At 50.1% G+C, this 6,931-nt stretch overlaps 1 pseudogene; it reads right to left on the reverse strand.

The window, feature by feature from the left end:
* Window positions 1-6,931, reverse strand: part of LOC108294279 — a 28,886-nt pseudogene that overhangs the window by 6,681 nt on the left and 15,274 nt on the right.

Raw genomic sequence — 6,931 nt, forward strand, 5'->3', positions numbered from 1 at the left:
GAATAAGTTTAGCAAAAAAAAAAAAAAAAAAAAAAAAAAAAAAATGGGTCAAGGAACTGTGTTTTTTTTTGTTTTTTTTTTTTTGAGAATGAGTTTCGTTCTTGTTGCCCAGGCTGGAGTGCAATGGCACGATCTCGGCTCACTGCAACCTCCACCTCCCAGGTTCAAGTAATTATCTTGCTTCAGCCTCCCAAGTAGCTGGGATTACAGGCATGCGCCACCATGCCTTGCTAATTTTTATTTTTAGTAGAGATGGGGTTTCTCCATGTTGGTCAGACTGGTCTCGAATTCCCAACCTCGGGTGATCCGCCTGCCTCGGCCTCCCAAACTGCTGGGATTACAGGTGTCAGCCACTGCGCCCGGCCCCTTGTGTTACTATTGAATCCTCTGAGGATCTGTCTTGGGTCCCCCCACCTTGGATTAGAAGCTCCTAGAGGGCAGGCTGGGTGCCTCACTTCTTTGCTCCCTTTGGCACCCAAGCCTGCCCATGGAACAGTCAGGGCTTTGCAAACTCCCTGCTGAGGCTGAATCAGAGGGCGCAGCTTTGTGCAGCCTCTGGAACTGAGTTCGCAGCCAGGGAGTACCCTCAGGAGAGACACGGAAGGACTCGTATGGCCTGGAAGACACAAAGTGTTTTTTTTCAATGATTGAAAAAAAATTTTTGAAAAACACAATATTTTTGGACATGTGAAAAATATGGGAAATTCAATTTTTTTTTTCCTTGGAGACAGAGTTTTGCTCTGTCATGCAGGCTGGAATGCCTTGACTCAATTCAACCTCCGCCTCCTGGGTTCAAGCGATTCTTGTGCCTCAGCCTCCCGAGTAGCTGGGACTACAGGTGCACACCACCACGCCCGGCTAATTTTTGTATTTTTGGTACGGATGGGCTTTTGCCACATTGCCCAGGCTGGTCTCTAACTCCTGTGCTCAGGTGATCCGCCCGCCTCGGCTTCCCAAAGTGCTAGGATCACTGGCGTAAGCCACTGCTCCTGACCAAGAAATTCAAACTTTAGTGTGCATAAATAGTTTTCTTAGGACACAGCCATGCTTATTTATTATTTTAGGTTGCTTTGTGTTATAACAGCAGAGTTGAGTAGTTGCAAGAGAGATAGTCTGGCTTGCAAAGCCTGATACATTTACTCTCTGGCCCCGAACAGAAAAGTTTGCAGCCAGAGAACCTAATTCACAAATACTAGGAATACAGGTTGAAGGTTGGGCAGCCCAAGGGAGGTGGTCAGGTATCTCTGGGTAAGGCAGGGGCAAGGGCAGCCCATCAGGAAGCAGGAAGGGAACTTGCTAAGGTTGCCTTGCTGGGAAGTGGTAGAGCCAGCCTAGGAACCCAGTCTTGTTTGCTTTCAGAAGCCAAATACCTGACCACAGCCATAGAAGAGCCCTGGAGTTCATTATTTAAAGGCGGGAGAGAGACCGTCCTCAGAGAAGATCAGAGAAGACTTCTTGGAGGAGGCGGCATTGGAGCTAGCATTGAAGTGGGTAGGATTTGGGTGTGGGGCTAGGGGCAGGATATTCTGGGCTTGGGAATATCTCCTAATATCAGGACCTAGGGCAGGAGTCTGGGAAGCACAAGGTTAAATTGGGGGTTGGGGGGGAGACTCCAGGGTGGTGTGGAAGGGAGTTTTGGGAAGTGGGGAGACAGTCTTTGGAAACCCTTGAGATATTTGCCTTGGAATTTTCTCTCTCGAATCTCAGCTCTGTGGCCCCAGGCCTGTTGTCTCTGCTGGCTGGCCTCGAAGCTGAGAGCAATTCCAGGCCAGTGTGAGAGAGAAAGAGACCCTGGATGGTCAGAAGCTCTGGGTGCCTGGGCCTTTGTACGTCGGTGGCCTTGGACACTTTTCCCTGGGTGCAGGTCTGGTCTTGGTGGCAGGGCTTTCCCTGAGTGCAGCCTGGGCTAACTCCCTGGTAGAGATTCCAAGTCCTGCCTGTGAATTGTCCACGGGGTCCTCACACCCCTGGACCTGAGGGAAAGAAAAAGGGGGAATTGGTTCTCCTTTGCAAGCATGTAGTTCATGGCTCCTCCTTACAGGCCCTGCTGGACCCTGTCCTCCCTCTGGGATGGAGTGGGGGAAACTTTACGTTTGGGAGGCCAAAGTTCTGGAGTTTTAGCAGCTGACACCCCTAAAGAATAACTCTCAGGTCTCCTGGCAACTGCGTCAGTGCTTAATAAACACTTGTGAGTGCAGGAATGAGCGAGTGGGTGCTGGGGGAAGGGGTTTGTCCATAGGGGTGCAAAACAGGCCTCTACCTGCCAGACACTTCCTGTGTAGTCAGGAAGGTGGGTGGGAGGTGGCAGCGCACTGTTATAATAATAACATTTTTTTTTCGAGACGAAGTCTCGCTCTGTCATCCAGGCTGGAGTGCACTGGTGCTATCTTGGTTCACTGCAACGTCCGCCTCCCAGGTTCAAGCAATTCTCCTGCCTCAGCCTCCCCAGCAGCTGAGACTACAGGTGCATGCCCTATGCCCGGCTAATTTTTTTGTATTTTTAGTAGAGATGGGATTTCACCATGTTAGCCAGGATGGTCTTGATTTCCTGACCTCATGATCTGCCCACCTCTGCCTCCCAAAGTGCTGGGATTACAGGCATGAGCCACCGTGTCCGGCCAATAATAACATTTTTTATCACTGAAGTTTGAGCACCAAAGGCAACCCAGCAGAGGTTCGTGTCAACAGGAGGGCAAGGAAGGCACTCCTGGAGGCGTTCCCGTTCTAGCCCGCAGAGGCTCTGAGCTCCTGCTCTGTTTAGCACTGGCTTGCCTTGAAAGTTCCATCATTCTGGGTGCTACACCCTCACCTGGTGTCTGCTGCTGTCTGCCCAGGATGGAGACTTCAGAACCATGGCCTCGTGCAGAGGGGTCACTGGTATACGTGGGTCTCCCTGGGGTAGAGGGAGGGGACACTTGTGAGTTTGGGCCCTGCTGGCCCCCTCTAGGAGTTACAAAGCTTACTTTCACCGCTCAGACAGGGCTGGGGAGTGAGGTGTGCTCTTTGTCCAATCCGATTTCGGCAACTGCATGTGAGGGGGAAACATGGCAGCTTTGAGCCACACTCCTGGCGCCCTGCTTGTCCCCTGGTAGGAGGGTGTCTGCTCGTGCCTCCAAGTCACTCACTTTTCCATGGCTCTGTAGCCCACCCCTCTTCCCTGGTCCCCTCAGGTCCTCAAACTCTGGCAGCGTCAAGGCATTCAGCTCTGACCCTGCTCTGTTCCCTCTTCCAGGGCAGGCCACCGCTACAGGGAAGGGAGCCCGTCAGAACTGCCTCTCCGCGGCTTTGCACTGTGGAGTCTCACCCAGCCCTCTACATTACTGTACCACAGCCTGGAGGCTCAGAAAGGTTAGGTGACTTGACTGACTCACACAGCCAGGAATGGCAGTTGGAGCCTGAATGCCTCTGAACTTCTGTCTAGTATATCAGTAGATTCAATGGACTGAGAACAAGAGACCTGAGGTCTGTCCCAGGCACTCATATCGAGAGGCGCAGGGCAAGGAGGCAGAGGCCCAGTTGGGGAATCCTTGTTCTGAATAACCGAGATACAGCCAGAGCCAGAGAAAGGAAGAGGAGAGAAAGGGGCTGCCAGTGAGGCCCTGGTTTCTCTACGCCTAGTGGCTGCTGATTCGAGATGCCTTCTGTTGCCCAGTCCTTGTTGGCAGGTGAGGGAGGGGTAGGACCTTAATTTAGGCAGAACCCTTGGGGCCCTGCCTTCCAGAGGAAATACTAGGGTAATGGAAACTGCAAATAGGTGTTATACCTGGGATTTCAACTTGGGATTCCAAACAGGAGCATTCCTGGGACTGGGGTAGAGGGAGGAGGTAGCTAGTAATTGTTTCCATTTTATTCATTTATTGAGCAACTGCTACATGCCAGGCAGGCACTGTTTAGGAGATGAGAATACAGAGCCAATGACAGTCAAGAACAACAGCATATCTTTCTTTCAGCATTCATCATGTGCCAGGCTAAATTCTTTGCAGGTGCTATTCATTTATTCTACATCATATATGTATACAGCGCAGAGAAGTTAAGTGATTTTCCTCAAGTCACAGAGCTAGTGAGTAGCAAGAGGAGTCAACTGAGTGAGCTCAGGCCAGCAACCCTGTGGGTCAGGTCTCCCTCCAGCAGAGGTGTGCTCTGAATGTCCTAGAGATTCCAGAGAGGGGCTCAGCTTGGGAGGTGGGGAGGAGGCATGTGAGCCAAGCCTCATGGGATGAATGAAATTCCATCCTAGGAGAGGGGAAAACGTTCCAGGTTTAAAGAAGCAGCATTTGCCAAGGTGCAGGAGCCAGAAAGGAAATCCTAGGGGAGTGACAAATCTGGGGGTAGTCCTCAAAATTCCTACCCTCAGGCTAGGGAGTGTGAGTATTTTGAAGATCGCGTTTTTGGATTATAATCTATAGATCATGGGAGTCACTGGGGTCAGGGGCGGGGTTGGGGGCATGGGTAGATTAAAGCAATTCTGACTGAATCAGACCCTAGACAAGAGGAAGGAGGTCACTGCCTTGGGAATCTTCAACAGTAGTTCATCCCTGATCTTGTCCCCTGCAGCCTATACGTCCCCCTTTTGCCACATAAGATGTGATGCCATCATTCAACTCATCATTCACCAACAAGCTATGGGGTCTTGAGCAAGTGAACCTTTCTTTCTTTCTTTCTTTTTTTTTTTTTTTTTTTGAGAGAGTCTCGCTCCATCACCCAGGCTGGAGTGCAGTGGCATGATCTCGGCTCACTGCAACCTCCAACCTCTCTGGTTCAAGCAATTCCCTTGCCTCAGCCTCCCAATAGCTGGGATTACAGGTGCACCATGCCCGGCTAATTGTTTTTTGCCTTTTTAGTAGAGACAGGATTTCACCATGTTGATCAGACTGGTCTTGAACTGAACTCCTGACCTTGTGATCTGCCGGCCTCGGCCTCCCAAAGTGCTGGGATTACAGGTGTGAGCTACCGTGCCCGGTCTGAGCAAGTGAACCTTTCTATGCCTCAGGTTCCTCATCTGTAAAACAGCAATACTACTAATACCTGCCTTAGAGAGCTGGGTGTGCAGTTAAAATGAGATGTTCTAGGGAAGCTCAGGGTTTCAGTAAGGGCGCAATAAATGCTAGTTCCTGTTATCAGATGTCACTTCCCTGCTCTGTCCGGGTCCAGTCAGCACCTCAAAGTCCTGACTCAGGAATGCCCCCATCCCACCTACCAGTCTGATCTAAATCTCTCCTGCTGCAGATGGAGCCCAGCTTCCCTGACAGCCTTTCAGGATGGGAAGCTCCATGTTCAATGCTCCCCACCCTCATCCAGCCTCTCTAATCTCAGCTCTTCCCTTCCCCTCCCCTATGATTATCATACACCTTCTCAAGTTAGGCAGGCTTGGCTGGGCCCCATGCCCCTTTGAAGTCCTAAGCCAGGTTCCCAGCCCCACATACTGACTTCTGAGAAAGCTGCTTCCCATCAAATCCTGCCGCCAAAAACACTCTCCTCTTAGGTATTCCTGCCAACTCCGTTTTATAATCTCCGAGCCGGGGAGGGAGGACAGTACAAGCACTTTGTCTGCAGGAAGGAAGCAATTAAATTATTAGCACTTTGAGAAATTAAACGACATAACTTACTGTGGAATAAGTTTAGCAAAAAAAAAAAAAAAAAAAGAAAAACCCTTGTAATGTGAGAAAACAATTAAAAAGAATTATATAAGGTTGGGCTCACTCCTTTATTGCAATAGAGTTAGCAGTTCATTGATTATCGTCCTGTTATAATGCAGCAGGATGGTGCGGGCTGCCGCGGAGGCAGCGACATTCAGGAAGCAAAGCGCTTAGCTGCGACCTGCAAGAGGGCGAAGTGGAGGAGCTGAAAGGTTTTCCTGGAGGGCAAGTGGGAGGGGAGAGTGGGGTCAGAGGAGGATCACCAGAGCAGCTCTTCTTCCCTTCTCCCTGCTCCTGCCTTGGTAGACATGGGAAAGAGCTGCTCAATTTCAGCAGTTTGTCAGTTGCTGGGGCACAGTCAATTCCCTGTGCCCAAGAGATTCTGTTCCTAGGTATTCATCCAGTGAAATGGCCACATGGCTCCATAAGGAGGTGTGGATGGGGATGATCAGAGCAGCCTCATAGAAGGGACCCTGGGTGTCCCTCACTGGGAGAGTGGAGAGGTCAAACGGGTGGAAGCACCAAGGGGTGCCAGGCAGCAGCAAGAAGCAACTGACATCTGTACACAGAGCCCCGTGGACAGATCTCAAAGATGTGGTGCTCCACAACAGCAAAAAATACAACTTCTCACTACCCACAGTAACATAGGGGAGTCTCCCAGACAAGCTGAGCGAAAGAAATAAGACATGAAAAACAGGTGCAATTCCACGCAGAGGAAGTTCAAGAAAAAAATCCAACTAACGGGTGGTGACGGGTGCTGGAAGAGTGGGTGCCTCAGGCAGAGAAGGGGGCAGTTTGTTGACTCTGAAGGGACACAAGGGAAACTTGCATGAGGTGCTGGAAGTGTTCTATATTTTGATCTCGGTGGTGATTACACAGATGTATATATAGGCTAAAAATTGAGTTTTATATTTCAGATCAGTGCACATTACTCACTTCACTGTGTATGTGTTATACCTTGACAGGAAAGGAAAAGAGCAAAAAAAAAGTTGTAGAGGGAAACAATTGTAGGAAATAAGGAGATATGTAACACAATACTATTTATGTAAATAAACCCCATTCCAGGCTGGGTGCAGTGGCTCATGCCTGTAATCCCAGCACTTTGGGAGGCTGAGGCAGGCAGATCACCTGAGGTCAGGAGTTCAAGACCAGCTTGGCCAACATGGTGAAACTCCCATGTCTACAAAAGTACAAAAATTAGTCGGGCATGATCATGGGTGCCTGTAATCCCAGCTACTCGGGAGGCTGAGGCAGGCGAATCACTTGAACCTGGGAGGTGGAGGTTGCAGTGAGCT

Source organism: Cebus imitator, unplaced genomic scaffold (genome assembly GCF_001604975.1).
Source record: "Cebus imitator isolate Cc_AM_T3 unplaced genomic scaffold, Cebus_imitator-1.0 Scaffold573, whole genome shotgun sequence".
NCBI classification, from domain to species: domain Eukaryota; kingdom Metazoa; phylum Chordata; class Mammalia; order Primates; family Cebidae; genus Cebus; species Cebus imitator.